A 21,775-nucleotide genomic window follows, 5' to 3' on the forward strand; every position below is an offset into this window, starting at 1 on the left:
TACGTAATATGTGTGCCGCATACACGATGAAAAGTTATACATCGATGGTACATGCGTAAAAAGTCGTAGGCGAAATGGTCGTGGAAAGCCAAAATTTATGCAATCTATCTCGCAACAATCCCACACAACTGCGTACCATTTACGTAATAATTGTAATAATTAACTAAATTAATAAACTATGAACAATACGCGTAAACTACATAAATATCAACCGACCAAAAATTTTGAAAAGTTTAAAAACGAATTCCCGTAAAGACCCGTCGGCCAAAATATTACACGGAAACCTGCGCACAGCGCCGAATGAGGAATGCAAAAACACTTCTGAATTGCGCATGTATGATGAAAGAACAAAACGGTCTCAAAGGTCTAATTGTCCTCTTTATTTTCTATTTCTTGCACATCCATCTAAATCTTTTGCACAGATATTTGGACATATGTTCTTTAAATTGAGTTGTTTATATGAAGACTTAAGTCGAATCCCTGGACCACAACACATAGACCACAATCCCTGGAATGAATAGATTTGTTCCTGGATTATTGTTCAAAAAGTGCTGACCACTATTAAAATCGTTGAATCAAAAATGCTCATCGTTTATATAAAAAAGTCAAAATATTCAGCAGGACACCACAGGGAATCACTTTAGCACCCATTTAACACTTCCAAGCCTGATTTCTTTCTATTAAAATGTAATTACTAACCTGCACAAGCTGATTCCTCTTCATCGTAAAATTTTACTGTCATCATTTTTGCAATCTACCCTCATGTCCTTGAAGATCGACCGGTCGATCACGATCAATGTAATGAGCATCCCTGATTTAGAGTTTTAAATGTGTAATCTTTTATTGAGGTTAGAAATGACACTCCCCTTTCTAAAGTTTTGTGTAATCAGTATACATCCCCCTATAAATAAAGCACATGAGTCATGGCTCGGGCTCAAAGTCAAAAAAGGAGTTTGTCAGTCATGCAAAGTTTTTTTTTTTCCATTGGTTTTTGAAGCAGTTTTGTTTTACATCAGCTTTTCTTTTGCTTTCAGTGGGACCAGCAGATTAAGCACCAGCATTTTGTCACACTACAATAACTGTAAAGAATATACTGTCTCTAGTGGGAACAGCAGTTTTGAAGGAAAAAATAAGTTTTACCGTGAAGCGAGTTTACAGCTGCTCTGCTTCAGGACTATTCAGCTCTGCCAAATAAGCAGAATGATGGGGGTGTAAAGGAAGGGATTGATTTGTTAATAACAGCTGCCTTGAAAAGAAAAAACATTTCAGTCCTAGTGGAGATCAAGCTAAAGCCAGATTGAGCTAAAACCCAAACAGTAGTTAATGGACTAAGTGAAAGGAACAGTGGATGGCTTAACGAGGAGTTTACATGTAAATGCATGCGCAAAAAGTCAAAAGTCAAAGTCAACTTTATTGTCAATTCTTCACATGTGCATCACATACAATGAATCGAAAATCCGTTTCTTACTCTCTCGTGTCTGTTCAGGGGAAGAAAAATAAAAACAAAGTATACGTTTAAAATAAAATAAATAAGTAAAAAGAAAGAAAAACAATTTACAATTTACAATATACAACATATATATTGTAAAAAAAGCTAATATTTTGGTTCAAGTTTTCAAATTCCATGCAGCCTGACATTTCTAAAAATGTTCATAAAAGCCAATCCAGATAACCGCTACACAAGTGTGGAGGCACACGGTCGTGTTTATTGGCAAGAAAATGCACACACTCTTAAATCCAGCGTTGTAATATTGGACGCCGCTCAGAGGCATTTTTCTCCATCAGACAGCCTCAAGTGATTCTGCAGATGCTTTGATGCTTCTCAGCTCTACTGCAGGGTGTGTGTTTCTGATGTTGAAGCATGCAAACACAGTGACAAACACATCTCTGCACATATATGCACTAAACACAAACAAGGGAGTTAGTATTAAGCACAGAAACGGACACGTGTATTTTTAAAACTGGAACAGGACAAAAACAGAAATGAAAAAAAAAATTCTGCTAATAGAAAAGCAGAATAAAAGATGTATACCATTTTCATTGTCATTCTGACCTAGGTTACCGGTATGTCTTTTATAATGCAGATAAGATAAATCTGAGACAACTATAAGTAATAAAAAAGAAACTAACTACAGTACTTTATATATTTTTTTTAAATTGCAGGATGTTGTGAATGTGTTGTAATTTGTGCAAATTGCTAAAAAAATCTAACTAGTTTACTAAAAACCTGACTAGTTAAGCTCAGATGGTTTCCTGCTTCCTATTTCTTAATTGCACTTCTTTATGTTGTTAGATTAGGAAACTGTAAGGCCCCAAAACAGAGCTTCGGGAGCCAAAATGGGCTAAAACTATTCCAATCAATTAAAAATAACCAAATGAAAAAAATGTACCGAAGGTTTTTCCAACCACTACATCGAACATTACGAGATCCAATGCTGACCCCGACATTTTTACAGGGGTTTAATTATGCAATAAGTAAGAAGACTTTCTACCTCGAAGAGTCGGCGGTTCGGTCCCAACTATCCCCAGTCAACTGTCGTTGTGTCCTTAGGTAAGACATATCACCCTCCTTGCCTTCAGTGTGGCTCCACTGGGGTGTGAACGTGCATGAATGTCCCGGTGATGGTCAGACTAGGCGCCAACTGGTAGCCACGCCTCTGTCAGTCTGCCCCAGGGCAGCTGTGGCTACATCAGTAGATACTGTCAGAATAACAAACTACTGTCCACACAAAAAGTCAAGGTGCTCTCAATCTTTATGTCGTTTTTGTCATGATTTTCCTAGCGTGGCGGACCCAGGTGCTGGAACCCAGAAACAAGACAGGTGAGTAGCAAGTAAGGATAGATTTATTTCTTCCAGGATAGTGGGGTTTGGAGTTAGCGATGGTCCAGATAAGACTCTGGCTTGTGGCGTGGCTGGAGGTGCTAGCGCGGTCAGCGTAGGCCGAGAGGTCCGCCGGTTTTCCGAGGGAATGATAGGGAGTCCAACTAACGTCACTTGTGAAGTGGTTTTACTGAAGAAAGAGAACAGCGTTAAGAACCAGAACGAGAGCAATGACTACAACAGATAATAACATGACGAGACCAGGCTCAGTCACAATAAAGGGCAACAAACTGACGTTGAATGATGGGGTTGAGTCTGCTTTTGAGCTGCAGGGTTGATGAGGTTGAGTGGTGACAGCTGGTGGTGGTTAGGAGTGGAGCAGAGCTGGAGGGGGAGGAGACTGACTGAGGACCATAACAGTTTTAAGGCAAAATGTGGGGATAAATGCACCCATTGAAAATGCTGTGGCAGGGATGCAGCCTACAGTGCAGCAGCATGGAAGCCAGACATCACCAGAAAGAGCCTTCATCTTGAAAAGAGGTGCTCTTTTATAGGTGGTTGGCTCCACCCCTTACCAAACAAACACAATTAACAATCAAAATCAAACATTTCCTAAAAAACAAAAGAACAATTACATGCATTTTCCTAATTACAAATGCAATAATTAGAAAAGATGTCCAAACTTTTGTCATGTTTGAGTTCTGTTTCCTATTTTATTTTGAAAGTTTTCCTGTTTTGTCATGTTCTTGAGTTTTACTTCCTCTGTCCCAATCTGCCCTGATCATGTTCACCTGTGTCTTGTCATTCCTGTTTGTATTTTTATTCTTGTCTCTGCCTTCCTCTTGTGCTGGTCTTTTAACGTCCTTAATGTCTTTAACGTCTCTTCCATGTCCGTCTTTTCACAGTAAGCCCACAGTTGGTTTTGGTTTTGTAACCCTGCTTGGCAGCGCTTTTTGTTATTCTATTAAACCCCTTGCCCTGGAAACTTGTGCTCCCGTCTCTGCATTCTGGGTCCTTCATGCTACCACAGCCCCCCCAACCTGACAGAATGGACCAAGTAACCTGACAACTTTAACAACGTTCTTTTTCCTGGACCCAACAGGGCGGGACATTAGGTTACTGGATGCCTACTGCCTGGAAGCAGAGAGGACCAGGTCTTACTGGGACTTTGACCAGGTCAAGTTCTTCGCTCCTGCCATGGTGGGGACTCGTCTTGCCATGAGGGGGGGTCGTCGTCGTCGCTGCCGCCGTCCCTTTCAACGTCCCGTTCTTGTTCCGGTGGTGGTCCTGGATGCACCACACCCTGTTCCAGTGGTGGTCCCAGATGCACCCCAGCCCCTTCCTGTTCCGGTGGTGGTCCCGGATGCACCACACCCTGTTCCAGTGGTGGTCCCGGATGCACCCCAGCCCCTTCATATTCCGGTGGTGGTCCCGGATGCACCACAACCAGTTCCAGTGGTGGTCCTGGATGCATCCCAACCCCTTCCTGTTCCGGTGGTGGTCCCAGATGCACCACATCCTTTTCCAGTGGTGGTCCTGGATGCACCCTGACCTGTCCCTGCTCCGAGGAGGGTGCCGGACGCACCCAGACTCGCCTCTGCTTCTATGGGGGTGCCGGACGCACCCAGACTCGCCTCTGCTTCCATGGGGGTGCCGGACGCACCCCGACTCACCCCTGTTTCCAAGGGGGTGCCGGACCCACTCTGGCCCGACCCGCCGGAGCTGGACGACCCGCCGGAGCTGGACGACTGGCCCGACCCGCCCGAGCTCGACGTCTGGCCCGACCCGCCCGAGCTCGACCACTGGCCCGACCCGCCCGAGCTCGTCGACTGGCCTGACCCGCCCGAGCTCGACTACTGTCCCGACCCCTCAGCCGACTCCATGCCTGACCCGCCGGCCGACTCCATGCCTGACCCGCCGGCCGACTCCATGCCTGACCCGCCGGCAGACTTTATACCTGACCGGCCTCGTGCGCGGCCTCCCGGCCGTCCTCCGGACCTGTCTCGCCGGACTGCGCGGCCTCCCGGCCGTCCTCCGGACCTGCCTCGCCGGACTGCTCGGCCTCCCGGCCGTCCTCCGGACCTGCCTCGCCGGACTGCTCGGCCTCCCGGCCGTCCTCCGGACCTGCCTCGCCGGACTGCTCGGCCTCCCGGCCGTCCTCCGGACCTGCCTCGCCGGACTGCTCGGTCTCCCGGCCGTCCTCCGGACCTGCATCGCCGGACAGCGCGGTCTCCCGGCCGTCCTCTGGACTCTTCTCGACCTCGCCGATTTGCCAAGCCCGGCCTCCCTGAACTCTGTTGCCTATCTAAGTTCATCTCACATGCCCCCTCCTCCTTGGTTGACTTTTGGAACCTCGGAGCGGTTCCTTGAGGGGGGGGTACTGTCATGTTTGAGTTCTGTTTCCTTTTTTATTTTGAAAGTTTTCTGTTTTGTCATGTTCTTGAGTTTTACTTCCTCTGTCCCAATCTGCCCTGATCATGTTCACCTGTGTCTTGTCATTCCTGTTTGTATTTAAGTCTTGTCTCTGCCTTCCTCTTGTGCTGGTCTTTTAACGTCCTTAATGTCTTTAACGTCTCTTCCATGTCCGTCTTCTCGCAGTAAGCCCAGAGTTGGTTTTGGTTTTGTAACCCTGCTTGGCAGCGCTTTTTGTTATTCTATTAAACCCCTTGCCCTGGAACCTTGTGCTCCCGTCTCTGCATTCTGGGTCCTTCACGCTACCACAGCCCCCCCAACCTGACAACTTTAACAACATTCTTTAAACAAAAATGCAAAATAAAAAGAAATCATTTTGAATTTAAAACAGGCCTGTCAAAGGAAACCAAAACAATAGGTGGGTCCACTGGACATTCTGGATACAGGAAGTACTCTTATGAAATCAGGAAGTAAACAAACAAGACATGGAAAACAACCAAAAACAGAAAATAAACAAAGTGAATTGCAAGAACTGTTGGAGGTTTACAGCTATACAGTGTGTGCACCCACTGATGCTGTTAAAAGCAAATACACTTTATTTAACTCTCAAATCGTGACAGACTTGTGCTCTGTCACATTACTTTCCCCCTCTCTGAGTGCTGCCATTGTGGGAAATCTAGATAAGTAGTCTGCCAAGGTGTTGTTTCTTCCAGGCTTATGGCGTATGCTGAAACTGAAAGGTTGTAAGGCAAGGTACCATCTCATAATCCTGGAGTTATGATCCTTCATAGTATGGATCCATTGCAGCGCTCTATGATCTGACTCCAGATCAAAGCCTCGCCCCAAGAGATAATATCTCAAACTGTCCAAGGCCCATTTGATTGCCAGGGCTTCTTTTTCAACAGTCGAGTACCTGGTTTCTCTTGGCAGCAGCTCACGACTGAGATACAGTACAGGTCTTTCTTGACCTTCAGTTTTCTGGGTCAGAACTGCTCCAAGTCCAACATCTGAAGCATCCACCTGCACCAAAAAACGTTTCTGGAAGTCTGGACTACACAAAACTGGAGAAAAGGCACATGGGATTCTTTAAGGCATCAAAAGACCTTTCACAATCAACTCACCATCGTATAGGATTCGGTGACGATTTGCGGGTGAGATTCGTAAGAGGTGTTGCCATGGTTCCAAAATGTGGGATGAATCTGCTGTACCAACCAATAAGTCCGGGAAAAGATCTCAGCTGTTTCTTGGTGCGGGGTCGTTCAGTCTTCTGTATTGCCTCCACCTTATCAACCATGGGACGAATGTTGCCACCGCCCAGTTGAAATCCAAGGTATTGGGTTTCTGTCCTCGCCCACTCGCATTTCTGTGGATTGAGTGTTAGTCCTGCCTTCTCAATGTTTGTGAGAACATTTTTAAAATGTCTCTTGTGATCTTCCCGTGAATGGCTAAAAACCACCACATCATCTAGATAGGCAGAACAGTAACTTTCACAACCCCTCAGAAGTGTATCCATTAGTCTCTGAAAAGTGGCAGGTGCTCCATGGAACCCAAATGCCATCACTGTGAATTGATACAAACCCGCTGGTGTTCGAAAAGCTGTGTATTTCCTGGAGGCCCCTTCCAATGAAATCTGCCAATAGCCCTTACATAGGTCTAATGTGGTCAGACAGTGGGCTTTTCCGATACGCTCCACCAGGTCATCAACACGAGGCATGGGGTATGCATCAAAGCGGGACACAGCATTCACTTTTCTAAAATCAATGCAAAGACGCTGGGACCCATCCTTCTTCGGAACCATCACCACTGGACTAGACCATTCACTTTCAGATGGCTCAATGACCCCCAAGTTTGTCATTTTCCTTCATTTCCTCCTTAAGAGAGTGTGTCAGACACTCAGGGATCCTGTAAGGCCTCTGTCGAATAGGTGCAGAATCTTTTAGATGGATGGTGTGTTGGACTAGCGAAGTCCTTCCTGGTCCATCCTTAAACAGGCCAGGTACTTGTGCCAGTAGATCCAACATCTCCTGTTTCTGCTGAAGTGAAAGATGATCCAATCAAGGCTGCATAGAAGAAGAAACATCTGGCATACAGGTAATAGGGTCATCACCATAGTCGTGTATTTGGCACACCATTAATGTCTGTTGAGATGGTAGTTGCTCACGGTCTTTCCACTCTTTCAGCAAATTGAAGTGATATATTTAACTGTGCTTTCCTTTGTCTGGGTGTGCTATTTCATATGTTACTGGACCAACCCGTCTAATCACTTCATATGGACCCTGCCATTTAGCCAAAAGTTTGTTTGCTGTCAGCGGTAAAAGTATCAAAACTTTTCCTGGTTCCAACTCACTCTGAAGAGTTTTCTTGTCATACCAGGATTTTTGGTCTCTTTGGGCTCTGGTGAGGTTCTCTTGTGCCAGTTCCCTGTACTTTTCTAAACGATTCCTCATCTGAAGTACATAGGACAGGATTCCCTCAGCTACTGGTTTCTTACTTGCTTCCCATTCTTTTCTAAGCAAATCCAAGGGTCCCTGGACTGGCCACCCGTACAGGAGCTCAAATGGGGAGAAACCTGTGGAAGCCTGGGGAACTTCTCTGTATGCAAACAGGAGAAAAGGCAACCATTTATCCCAGTCACATCCAGTTTCAGCCACAAACTTGCGCAACATCTGCTTGAGACTCTGATTAAATCTCTCCACCAGGCCATCAGTTTGTGGATGATATGGCGTTGTCCGGATTCCTTTGATGCCCAGTTCTTTATGCAGTAGTAACATCAGGTTGGAGGTGAAATTGGTACCTTGATCAGTCAGGATTTCGCTCGGCACTCCTACACGAGAAAAAAGCTGAACAAGAGCATTTATTATTGCCTTCGTTCTGATGGTACGTAAAGGGAAAGCTTCCGGAAAGCGGGTTGCATAATCACAGATGACCAGAATATATTTGTTTCCAGAACTCCTTTTTCTCCAGTGGTCCTACAATATCCATGGCAATGCGCTGAAAGGGGTACTAATAACTGGCAGAGGATGTAGCGGTGCTTGTTTAACCTTATTTAAACTGGTCAGCTGGCACTGAGGGCATGAAGCACAAAACGCTCTTACATCTTTAAACATACCTGGCCAGTAAAAGCGCTTTGCTAATCTTGCATATGTTTTTAAATGGCCCAGGTGTCCTGCCCATGGAACTGTATGAGCTAGGTGCAAAACTATAGATCTGCATCCAGTAGGCACTACCAACCGCTTACCCGTTTCTCCCTGATTATACAAAATATCGTTATCTAACCCACATTTTGTATCTGTCAAGTTTGTATCTGTCAAGTTTGTATCTGACAAGTCTGTATGCCCATTCAGTGTACGCCCAACCCCAAGTCTTTGCAATCCTCTCAAAACGGAGTAAAAAATTTTCAATATCTTCCTCAGGCTGATGTGGTAGCATCTTGGGGTCCTTCCGACGGAAGGGTGGTGGTTGCATCATGGAGGGTACAGCTGTCATGTCCATGTCAACTTCATCGCAATCTTCTCGACGATGTGGGGGCGCTGGTGTTGGGAGTGGCAAAAAGGAGGCCTCACTCCTAACTGAGCGTGGAGAGTCACTCACATCTGATGCAGGTTGTCTTTGGGATTGGAGAACCACCCTCAGGTTCTTCAGTTCAGCCAACAAACCCTCTTCTCTGGTCCTCTGAGCGCCAAGGAACTGCTGGAGCATTTCCACCATCTTAGGCTGCTCCACATCTCCACTCGGGCCGGGACACTCCGCTGATCTGCTCATCATCATCGGTTTCCCAGTCTGGTTCCTCTTCTTCATCCTTCACCGCTTGACTTCTGGTTCGTATTGTGGGACGTGTGTAGCTCCTCTTTGGGTCTTTGCGGCTTGCCATATTTGGCCTCCTTCTAAGACACTGATCCCACTTCTGACACCATATGTCACCTTCACACAAAAAGTGAAGGTGCTCTCAATCTTTGTCGTTTTAAGGCAAAATGTGGGGAAAAATGCACCCATTGAAAATGCTTTGGCAGGGGACAGCCTACAGTGCAGCAGCATGGAAGCCAGACATCACCAGAGGGAGCCTCCATCTTGAAAAGAGGTCCTCTTTTATAGGTGGTTGGCTCCACCCCTTACCAAACTACACAATTAACAATCAAAATCAAACATTTCCTAAAAAACAGAAGAACAATTACATGCATTTTCCTAATTACAAATGCAATAATTAGAAAAGATGTCCAAACTTTAACAACATTCTTTAAACAAAAATGCAAAATAAAAAGAAATCATTTTGAATTTAAAACAGGCCTGTCAAAGGAAACCAAAACAATAGGTGGGTCCACTGGACATTCTGGATACAGGAAGTACTCTTATGAAATCAGGAAGTAAACAAACAAGACATAGAAAACAACCACAAACAGAAAATAAACAAAGTGAATTGCAAGAACTGTTGGAGGTTTACAACTATACAGTATGTGCACCCACTGATGCTGTCAGAAGCAAATACACTTTATTTAACTCTCAAATCATGACAGACTTGTGCTCTGTCACAGATACCATCCCCACATATGAATGAGGAGTAAATGAAAAATGGACACAATGTAAACGCTTTGAGCGTCTGGAAAAGCGCAGATAAATCCAATCCATTATCATTATTATTATTTTAGTCCCGGGCCGTAGTTTGCCCACCCCGGCTCAAGCCTGTTTGTCTGTGACTCCCTGTTTTCAATATTTCTGTTCAGTGCTGATTCCTGGACGTGAAGCAAGACAGACAGATGAAGGAAGTGAAACACTCACACTCAATGTATGGCAGAGCCAACTAATGTTATCCAGGAAAGAAGAGGAATGCTTTTTTGTAATTAAGTCACTCATTGTAAGGCAAGTTGGCAAGGTGCATTGCATTTTTCCATTTTGTCAAGGTTTCTGTTTTTGTTCAGTTTTTAACATTGTCTGACTTTACACATTGCATATCAAAGACTGTGTGCTGTATAGAGAAATTACTTGAGCTTATTAGACAACAATGATGTGTTTTGACAATGGGAATGGGATGGATTCTTTCAGCCTTGGTTCAGTGTTGATGAGTTTATGAGGCATTTGGATGAAGAAAGATTTCACTGAAGGCCTGGGCAAAAAATGCTAGACCGCCACTGGCACATTGTGACTAATTGGAGTGTAAAACAAACCTGACTCTGAGGGTGCAGAAATGTCCCGCAACAGTTTAGCAAAATCAACACCAGGAAAATAGGCTGTTATTTTGCTAGCCTCTGTTGTGCAATAGAAGTTCAGTTTGAATTAATAAAGTGGCTGATTTGAAATGTAGCTAGTATGTCTCATAGTTTCATAGTCAGATATAAACTGATGATAGATTTCTCCAGTGGCAGAGCTAAAACATTTTACATGGGGGTGGGAGAGGGGCAGAAGTCTTTGGAAAGGGGCAAATGAGAACAGAAGAGTAGAAGGCCTTCACAAATGAAAAGATCAAAAATACATATTTCAAACAGTTATTATTGTTAGTAAAAACTACAGTTCTTTTAGCTATGACAGAGATTTTTTCTTTTAAATACAAAAGATACAAACAGACGACAGATCAAGTGCCTTTTGTTGTCACACCCTTGTGTGCCACTGTCTTTCCCTCTATATGCCAACTGGAGCATGCATGCCCCAGGTTGCCGACTCCTGGACTAGAGTATGGCGAAGGGGTACTGTACGACCGCATCACCTGTACCTCATGCATGCATGCAACTGACATTGTCCTTACAAATACTTCACAATGCACTTACCACACACATGACAACGGTACATTCCCTTTTTTATGATGCCCCTTGAGGAGGTCTCCCAACCAGAGGAGCACTCTGGTTGGGCAGGAAAGGAGCTTCCACTCTCTTTCCACCAATGCCTCCCGGCTCTCCCGCCTGGGGGGGCCCTGTGGTGGTCCCGCTGGCCCTGGCTTGGGCAGCGGGTGTGATTGCCCGGCGGGCTGGTGTTGGGGGGTTCCTGGCTGCCACTACTGCGGCGGGGGCCTTGGTTTTGGGATGACTGGGCACTCTCCCTCCTTCTTTTTACATTTCATCATCCACCTCAGAAGAACAGAAACACTCACTCGAGCACAGGTGCTAGCTCACCTTGGCACAAAAAGTTTGCATGACTGAATGAAATGTTTCACATGTGTTGGTCGGAAAGCATACGTGTGTGAACATTAGTAGTCTTGTGTACATGTTGACATGTTTGAATGTGAACATTTTCGGAACCAACAGGTATGTATGTAACATTTGAGTGTGTGTGTGGACAGGCCCCACCCTTATAGACTTGTATTACATCTGAACCTAACCATAATGATTATAAACATCCATCAACTTGTTGCTTTATGCTGCTTCATGGTTTTAACCCCCCCCCTCCCTCTATATTAACCCTTCTATCCCCACCGCTCTAACATCCCTCTCTGTTCTTCCCTCCTTTTCTTTTCAGTCCTGTCCAACAAAAAACAGTTACAAATATAAGTAAGATGAATAAAGTTTAGCCTAAATTACAAAACATTTTAATTCAAATATACATCTGGTATGTCAAAAGATTCATAACCCTGTTGTAACAGTAAAATATATCTAACACAAGAGGCTTTCAGCTCTCACCTGTTTGCTCAGCTTTTGGACAGGACAAGTTAAAGAAAATAATAAATAAATAAATAAATGTGACAGCCATTTGAAAGTTTAGGTCATTCTGGACTGCACACAGCAAGTATTCATGATGGATGAAAACGGTCAAATTAATTCATGGTTAACATTTGGGGAAAGAATAACTGTCTAATAAAGAGACATTCTTTTCAGGTGCAGAAAGAGATACACAAAGAGGAGATCTGTTCTTTGTTAGAACTTCAAAGTCAATAAGATGAATAATGTGGAATGTCCTAAAAAAAACTGCATATGGTCAGGACCATAAATATTTGGAACGACACGTTTTTCCTAATTTAGTTTTGGGGACTGTATAAAGACCCTCCTTTTAGTCAATTATTGCGCTGCTGCCTTCCTGCCACCCAACTGTCACTGAACTGCCCACTGCACGGCCTTAAATTGTGCCCGGGCGGCCACTGACCGATGTCAAAAAAATTGTCCGGTTGCTGTAAAATTTTAATTCAATTTAATTCAATTCAATTTTTTTTTCAATTATATTCATTCCTCACAAAAAGAAAACCTCAAAGCTGTATTTTGATCCATTCACACATTTCTGAGCATTCCTCTAAAAACCCGCGCTCTTCGCATCAGCCCCTCCCAACCCCTTAATAACGAGTGTGTTCTCAAGCCGATGTAGACAAGTAAGAACAGCCCCTTCCAGAGAGAGTCTGCACTGCCAGCATTACCCCCAGGCTAACACACAGACCCAGTATTTCAGCGGAGCTAGCGATGATTGACAAAAATGCTTTCTTTTATATGCATATGTACATTCAACTCTAGGTTGATGTCATGAAATGGACGGCACCCACACGGAGCAAAAGCTGGTGCCTCAGAGATTGAGTCGTCTCATCTATGGGTAGGAAAATAGCTTGTGAAATTACTGATATTTAATAAATGTTTAATTTATTATTATTTTTTAATTTTTATTTATTTATTATCATACACAAGAATATTGTTAGATGTGTTAGTGTCAGGTGTGAATGTGAGAGTGCATGGGTGTGTGATTGTGGCCCTGCGACAGACTGGCAACCTGTCCAGGGTGTCCCCTGCCTTCACCCGCAAGTGGCCGGGATAGGCTTCGGCAGCCCTGTGACCCAGAAAGAGACAAATGGCGTAAATGGCGTATATTTATATAGCGCTTTTCTACCTACAAGGACAAAGCGCTTTACAGTCACAGACTCATTCACCCAGTCACACACACATTCACAAAGCGGATTGGAAGAGGAAGGAAAAAAAAAAAGAATATTGATTACTATTAACAGCCTAAGAGTGGCATGGCATAGGCCAATTAACCTTTTCATAAAGCCTCCATAGCCACTGCACAGCGTGTGAAATGTTGCCTAGTGGCCACCTGCCAAATTTTCTGAAAAACGTTGCATTTCATTTCCATGCATGAAATAGGATATGTGACTGTAGTCATATACTGTTGGCGTGTCATAAAATGTGTTCACTGACAATGTTTTCTAGTAAACTAACATTTCAATTAGCGCTACTGCTAGCACAAAGCGACCAACTGCATATTTTGTACAGTAGCAGAGAAAAAGAAAAAACACTTTTGTGATGACATAAGATTTCTATAAAGTTGCTTGAACAGAGTAATAAAAAAGAATAACTGAAAAAAGATGTGTTTAATAGAACTTCCTTTGTTTACTTTGCACAAAGGATACAATTGCTAAAGCTAAAAATATTTTAGCCGGTGGTACAAAACAGGCCAGTCTCAAGCTAAGTTCACACTGAGCGTGATCTTTAGGGACATCCAGTTTCAAAGTGAAGACAATGCACAGATGCGATTAGAGGTCATGCAGTGCAATTTAAACATCGGACGTGGCTCATCGGCCTGGCAGTAGCATGTTTTGGACATTGCGATAAGTTTTCAGAGTTTAACTGTATATACTTTGGCAAAGAAACTAAGTCAATCAATCAGGGACTTACCTTTGGCCTGTGACTTGATCAGTGGGTGGAGTACAAAACTATCATGGAGGAGAATCGTAATATATTTTTTTCTTTTTTTGTATTAGGACAATAATAAAAAGTTCCTCCAATTTTATTCTTTTTTTAAATTTGTTCCTTCTTGGACCAAAGTGGGACAACATGTGGTCAAGCTGGGTCACAGAGGAATGGAATTACTGTTGACTGCCGTCATTCACACGCACCTCCTACTGTAGATGACAATCCTTAATGTACTGGGAGTCTATGAATAATCTCATGAACTCAGACATGCAGACATGATTACTGAAGTGTTTATAGAACTCTTCAAAAAATACTTGATCTCTTAACATCATGCATGTCATTTATGCATTGTAAATTAGATTTACAGATAGTCAATGCCCTGATGTTCCGATAAGGCTAAAAACTATTTTAAAAAAGCAAAAAAACATTGTATGTTATTCTACATGTTCTCTGACAATTTCAAAGAAATTCAAATTTCAAATTCTTCTCTAAAATACAATCATTTCTCTTTTGCATGGGTGGATATGTTTCCAAACACTTTTAAAGAAAATTGAAACACATGAAACCTGTCAAATAAGAAAAGGAAACAAAAAAAAAAAAAAAAAAAAACACAACAGAGTTTAGTATGGCTTTAGTATTTGTTTATCCTTTTGACACTGAAGAAATTTTTATTTGTCATATATTGCAAATGTTTCTACAAAACCTATTCTATTGCACTCAACCTGGTGTGAAATTAGTTGTTGGTCCAACGTCAGTTTAATAATTGCTAACACGTGGTTAGCTATATATGTGTATGTGCTTTAATAAGTTGGCTTTCTTGTTTCATTTTATGATATGTCAGAGCTTTGAGTCTTCCATGTGCTCCTTCGCCAATCTGAGAAAGTGTTTGTAAATGTAATCATGTTCAGGAAAAAGCTGACACTTCAGTTTAACACACAAAAAGGAAACAAAGGAAAAACTGTTTAAAAAAATGATACAGGTTCTTTATATATCATGGGGGGACACGAGGATTGGTGTGGAAAAAAGTGAACTTTTCAGCTCAGAGTGAGGTTTTGACAGCTGAGATGATATGTGAGCTAGAGAGACAGAGAGAATGACATGGAGGGAAAAAGGAAGAGAGCGGATAACAGAAATAGCTGAAGCTCTTTATTATCACCTCCACCTGTCTGCCTTTCGCACTTCTAATTACTTCTGCAAATAGCACAAAATGAGGAGAGTATGTAAGTGTGCGGGGGTTCATTCTCGTGTGTTTGTGTACTGAATGTTTCTAATTCTTTCACCAGTTCTTGCCTGGCTTTACACGTTTTAAACATGATTTACATATTTAAAAGTGTCTTGTAAAGGCTGCGTGTCGAGTCCTTGCGCGCCAGAACTTTTGCTTCGTTATTGTGTGTATGTGTGCACAGATTATATGTCTGCTGTTACCCACCTGGAAAGAGGCGGCCTGGTGAGAGGAGCTTAAGGAGAATCTAATCCTTGCCTTAATGTGACAGCAGCATTTCTGTGAAAACACCATCATTATTAAACTGTTGAGCATTTTGGTGCGAGTTAGAGCAGGCCTCAGACGCACACCCTCACATCCTCTTGACAGCAAGCGTTGTGCGGGAGGACACAGCAAGGCTGGCTCCGAGTGTCGGCTTAAGCGCGCTGAGCATCCGATGTAGGTCAGGAGTATTGCAAAGTGCGCCTCAGACTCTTCTCTGACTTTTGCTTGAAACCAAATTCTACCAGAGGGATTATGCAGAGACAGCTTCAAACCACCCCTTGCTCATACACACACACACACACACACACACAAACACAAATGTCCAACAGCACACTAACTTGTTAAGAGCTTTTTTGAATCTAGGTCAGCCAAGAGGTGGAGATATTGTTGACCTTTACTACCTACAGCATACTCAACCTATGTAGGCAAAGAAAAACACAAAAAGGCCCTGCCTGCATCTAATATGCAAGTATTTTTATTATATAGTCCCAAATAGTAAAACTTGATCATGTGAATAACAGGAATTTCGACCATCGGCTACAATGCCAGCTTGACGGCGACATATTAAGCTATGTTTATAGACGATGTGTTTATACTGCCTTTGAGAAATTAATAGTTGCAGTTTGTGCCCGGCTGGAATTATATGCCACCATGTCTTTTATATATCAGAACAGAGCTGTGAAACAAAAAGCCTGGAGCGAGATTCACGAGATTTGCAACACTTGGACACAGGCCACGACAGGCACCACAGCTCCGAACAGCAGCATAGACAATAGAGGTGGAAAACTTCGTCCACACGTGCTCAGTGTCACAACTTCCCTCGGTACCTGTTTAAAGCACTCCCGGAATTGGGAGTTAAAGACCTCCCTGATGGAGGGCTCAGCCAGACGTTTCCAGTACCCCTCCAGAGAGACACCAAGAAGCCAGGCTACTTCAAACTGCTGGTTGGCGCATAGATTGAAACCACAGTCCACCTGTCCCCCACCCAAAGGCAAAGGGACATGACCCTCTCATCCACCAGTGTGAACTCCTACACTTGGCGGCTGAGCTGGGGGCTCATGAGTAAGCCCACACCAGCCCGCCACCTTTCACTATGCACAGTTCCAGAATGTTAGACATTCAAACCCTTCTCAAAGGATTGAGTTTCAGAGCCCAGGCTGTGCGTGGAGGTGAGCCCAACTGTGTCTAGGCAGTACCTCTCAACCTACCGCACAAGCTCAGGCTCCTTCCCTCCCAGAGAGGTGACATCAATGTCCCAAAAGCCAAGTTCCATGACCAGGGTTTTTGGCCGCTGAGGCACCCGCCTTCGACTACCACCCAAACCACATTGCACTGGCACCTTTTGAGCTACTGGAGAGTGTTCCTACGTCGTTCTTTTGGGCTGGACCTGCTCTACATTATTACTCATAACAAAGTTCCACAAAATTTGATAAATTCCAAAGAACTGAACTTTGTTTAATTTGCTGCATTATGAGGTCATTTTTAAAGGCTAAAACTCAGAGGCAGAAAAGCCAGATCAAGAAACACCAGGGGGACAGACCAACTCTTAACCAGGGACAGAAAAAGGAACTGTGAAATGCTGGATTGTAAGCTAAGGTACAACAAACTGGCAAAGACTGTGAGGAACTGTCAGTTCTAAATACCGTGGCTCACAGGTAATGTTCTCCCCTTTATTATGTCCCGAGTAATAATTTGAATAAGTTGAAGACGCTGTTAAGACAAGATGTTGTTACAGGAAGTCGCCCATCTTGTATTTTCCTCTCAGCAAGCACACAGACTTAAGTTCATCCTCTGACATCTACTTCTGTGTTCAGGCTTTTGACATCATCGTCTGCAAGTTGCTTTATTTTTACTAGATGTACAATATTGAGTGTTTATTTTTGTAAAAACGTTGGTGGCAAATATATATTTGTTGACTACTAGATGTTTGAACGATGGTGGATTAAGCTAATTTTATTCATATTGGACTTTTCTAAGGACAGGTTTATTTTCTGTTTTACAGTTTTTTCTCTTTTTTGGAGACATTGTTGGAGCAACAAATTTGGATCTATGGACATCCTGACTTTGCTCATGTTTCTGAAAGGAGTTATTCTTACTGCTGAATTGCGTTACTCGCAGGCAGAGCAGGACAGTGATTAGGCTCACCAGAAGGGGACTGGGAGACTGGAGAAAAACTCACCACAGATCATGACACACACCCTCATAGATATTTTGTTTGAGGATGCTCCAAAGGTTCTCAATAGGGTTGAGGTCAAGAGAGGATGGGGGGCATACCATCAGTTTATCTACTTTAATGCCCATAGCAGACAATGATGCAGAGGTATTCCTGACATGAGATGTTACATTGTTATGCATGAAGATGATTTAGTTACGGAAAGCACAGTTCTTTTTCAGTCAGAAACTCCACATACTTTCTGTAGTAAATTCTTACACCTTCAGGGACCCCGAAGGGGTCGACCAGCTATCTCTTCATGATTCCGGCCCAAAAACATGAGTCTGACACCTGCTTGCTGATGTTGCAGCCTTGTTGGGACATGGTGGCTGTTGCACGCAAAGATTTTTCGCTGTTTTCTTTCTTTTTCCCTATGCATATGATCCTTGAGCTGAGTGGGCGGAGTGTACTTACCTGGTGGAGACCTGACGAACTGTCCAACCACACACCAGAGCCTGGCACCAGGATTGCAAATAAGCTCCTTAAGATGGATGGGAATGGGGGGCTCATTCTTGCTTCACTACTCTCCTGTGAATGCTTGTGTGCAGCTCAGTCCCCCTTTGTGCTGGAGTGTGTTGAAGGTTTGTGGACAGGTAAGACACCTCACGTAGCCTCTCGTAGCCTATCTTCTGTTATCCACAGTAGGCAAGTTGGTTGGCGCCACCTCTTGTATAATTTGATTCCATTTTTGTAGAAGTCAGAATTGTATCTTTTTGACACCTAAATGCAATTTGTTTAAAACATTTGAATTTATTATGCAATGTATATCCTCCTTAATGAGAAAAATGCTACAAAAACATGTTAAAAAACAAACACAATTTTCATGGGAGTTGGTCTTTCTTTAGGTATTTCGATTCATTCAGTAACCAAGTATTAAATAGTTTGGCTTGGTGACACATGAAGAAGCAAACCACAGTGTTTAACCACATGATAAATATCTTAGTAAAACTGGTATTTAAGTAAGAAAGTTTTTTTATTAGGTAATGTTTAAAAACAAACTGAACTGAACTGAACTGAACTTGTGCCTGAAGCCTATCGCCAAATGTTCAGACAGCGGATAAAAAGTCCGTCACAAACTCATGAGGAGTTTTTTCGTGAAAAGAGCATTCTCTTTGATAAATGGTGCACAGCATCAAAAGCTGATGATTTTGTTTCTCTTCGGGAACTTATGTTATTGGAAGAGTTCAAAAAAAGTTTGCCGGAGAGTCTTGTTGTCTGAATGAGCAGAAAGTTAACTCTGTGACAACGGCAGTGGTGCTCGCTGATGAGTATGTGTTAACTCACAAAACATCCTTCCCTGTGCCAAACAACCACCTGCTGTACCTCAGCCAACTCACAATAAACCATGTGCATCCAGAGAAACAAGCAAGTGTTTTTATTGTCAGAAAACTGGACATTTCATTGCTGACTGCGTTCTCCACCAAACTAAATCTGAAAACGCCCAACAGAGTCCTTCTAGTCCAAAAGGGATGGGAGTCATCTTAAATTCAGGTAAAGGTAAGAAACATCCAGCCTCCTGCTTTAAACCTTTTATATTTGAAGGTCTTATCTCGCTCAGCGGCAAGTGCTCAGTGCGCATTTTGAGGGACACAGGTGGTTCCCAGACCGTTATTTTGGCAAATGCACTGCCGTTTCCAGTTTCATCCTCCTGTGGATATACCTGAATACTTTGTGGTATTGGCATGGAGTATTCTCCACGCCCTGTTCATCTCGTATACCTAAAATCTGAGTTAATTACAGGTATTTTTCCCATGGCAGTTTGTCCGGAACTGCCCATAAAAGGTGTTACAGTTTTGCTGGGAAATGATGTGGTTGGTGAAAAGATTGTGCCACATCTCGCGGTACTGCAGAAAATCACCTTAGTGCCGCTGAAACGTCAGCGCAGAACCCCAGTGCGCCATTACTCGCGCGCAGCCGCGAGATGACTTGTCTGATGGTTTGTCTATGCCTCTTCTTTCAGGAACTAACCGTGTCACGACGTCGTGTGAACATGACAGGTTTTCTTTCAGACAGGTGACAATAGGAAAGGATCAAAGGGAGCCGTCTGATTTGGGGCACTCTAAGTCTGCGTATGCACACAGCGACGTGCCGCACGGAGAGCTGATCCACTTGTACGCACAGGTTATTTCGGTAGATGTTCAGGCCTGAAGCATGAGTTCCGGCTCGGAACTCCCAACCTGCTCCTCCGGCACACGGTTTTGTTGGAGAGGAGAGCCAGTTAGGTGATGACCTGTCTAGATTGGATTCAAGTTCTTCCTTTAAAGTAAGTTGTGCATCACACACTTCATTTGTTTTGGTTGGTTTGCTTGCAAACCTTTATATTTAAAGGTTTGTTAGCTTAAGGGGAGGGGTATTTCAACCCCTGGTATTGACTGCTTGTTTTGGGTGTGTGTATGTGTTTGTGTTTCTAGCTCCTGCAGAAGTCCAGCTCCTGCACAGACGCTGACTCCGCCCCCTCTGCAGTGCTGATTGAGGCTGCTACCAATCGCCTGGTTTTGAAGGAAGCTTTTAAAGCTCCCAGGATCCTCTGCTCCAGTGGCAGATGCATTCCGGTGTGGGAATTTGTATCTTCAGCCTGCCCCTGCTGTCTGCCTGGCCTTAGCTCGAGAAAGCCTCTGGTTTCCCCCTTAGTTTGATTTTGGTTTTGTCCTTTTGTTACATTTACTCTTGTGGTCTTTTGTTTTCATTTTGAGTTATTTGGTGTCTTGCTGTAAAGCATGAGCATTTAAGTATGCCATTAATTATTCCCCCTTTGATGCTTTGTTGGTTATTTTTCTTTAGATACCTTTCATTTTTATGTGTCACCAAATAAACGGCTGTGTGGCCAACCTTAACCCCGCCCGTTAATCATTATTTTCTTTATGTTGCACATTTCTCCCTCCTCCCTAAAGTAGGAGGTAACAGTCACAATCGTACACCCATGCACACTCACGCCTATGGACATTTTAGTGTAACCTATGAAGCATGTATTTGGACGGTGGGAGGAAGAAGGCCGGAGTCCCCAGAGAAAACCCACACATGCACAGGGAGAACATGCTCCACTCATTGATGTGCACGTCCCCCAGCCGGGACTTGAACCGGGGGCCTTCTTGCTGTGAGCTAGAACGGTAACCACCACACCACCGCGCAGCCAATCCAATTGTCACTTGGATATTTAACAATAATAATGTCACTTATCAAAACAAATCCAACCTAAATTCCCCTCACAAGTGGAGTATCATCTCATAGAAGACACGTTACACTGTCCAGTATGCATGTTTTCTCTGCAGGCCTCTTTTCAGTACATATTTTGTGGTGTCAGAAAGACATATAACTTTGATGCAGGTGTTTCCTGACCTCTTTTTCTTAGCAGAGCAACTGCTTTCTACAGTCTTTAGAGCAGGAAAGTGCAAACGCTTACAAATTTACAAATTTATCAAAATAGAAGGATATATTATAAGAAAATCCCAAAATATGTTTTCAACTATTTTTGTTGTAAACTATTGATACGTTTTTTAATGGCATTTGATCTGAACTGTAGGGTTCGTTTTTCTTGCTAGGGGGTGAGGCAGCTTTATATTTAACATCATTTAATAAAGTTCCACTTCCTCTATGAAGACATGCATTTTAAATCAATAAAACAGTCATTGCAAAACAAAAAATGGTTCAAATGTTTAGTTTAACAAAAATCATTAGGAGTTCCATGTAATAATATGTGATATGTAAGGACATCAGCACATTTGAAGTCTGAGAAAATTCATGTTTGCTTCAATGGGGACTTGGAAAGTGGTTGCTTAGTTTTCCATAAGAAAAATAATTAATAGCTGAATCTCAAAGTCAACAAAAGTGCATTACAAAGGTGTCTTTTATCAAGTTATTTAGACCAGTGGTCTACAACCCAAAGGCTTTGGACCTGTTTCTTTTTGCAGAAAAAATCCAATGAGACCATAATAGACCACAAAAATGCATGATATTCAGCAACCGACTGTCCAATGTTTTGAGGATGCTGCTCAAACAGTGAATGCAGGTTTTTATTATATTAAGAAAATACCATTTTTAGTGACCGTTTTTTTGGTCGTGACATTATGAGCTGACCATGTCTTACCCAGCAGGAGAATCTCAGACCAGAGGCTTACAAATGCCATCAGCTGAGCTGTTGTCGGTCATGGTTCTAGATGTGCTTAGGTGAGGACTGCCGGGCATTTCTCTCTTCATGCCGGCTCCATTTTGAGTTCCAAGAGAGTTCCAAGTTCAGCATTGGGGTTCATTTGAAG

General features: G+C 43.2%; 1 long non-coding RNA gene across 2 annotated transcripts; it reads left to right on the forward strand.

Annotated features, from left to right (window-relative positions):
• The first annotated feature begins 15,950 nt into the window (after positions 1-15,950).
• On the forward strand, positions 15,951-20,356 carry LOC110015507 (uncharacterized). 2 transcript variants are annotated; one of them, XR_013657555.1, is made up of 3 exons: positions 15,951-18,115; positions 19,483-19,785; positions 19,934-20,356. It is a non-coding gene; the product is annotated as an uncharacterized LOC110015507 (long non-coding RNA). The 2 variants fall into 2 exon arrangements; XR_002290718.3 differs by having other exon boundaries at positions 15,951-19,785.
• Positions 20,357-21,775: the final 1,419 nt, after the last annotated feature.

Source organism: Oryzias latipes, chromosome 8, assembly GCF_053564925.1.
Source record: "Oryzias latipes strain Hd-rR chromosome 8, Olatipes_Hd-rR_3.1".
Classification (NCBI taxonomy): Eukaryota; Metazoa; Chordata; class Actinopteri; order Beloniformes; family Adrianichthyidae; genus Oryzias; species Oryzias latipes.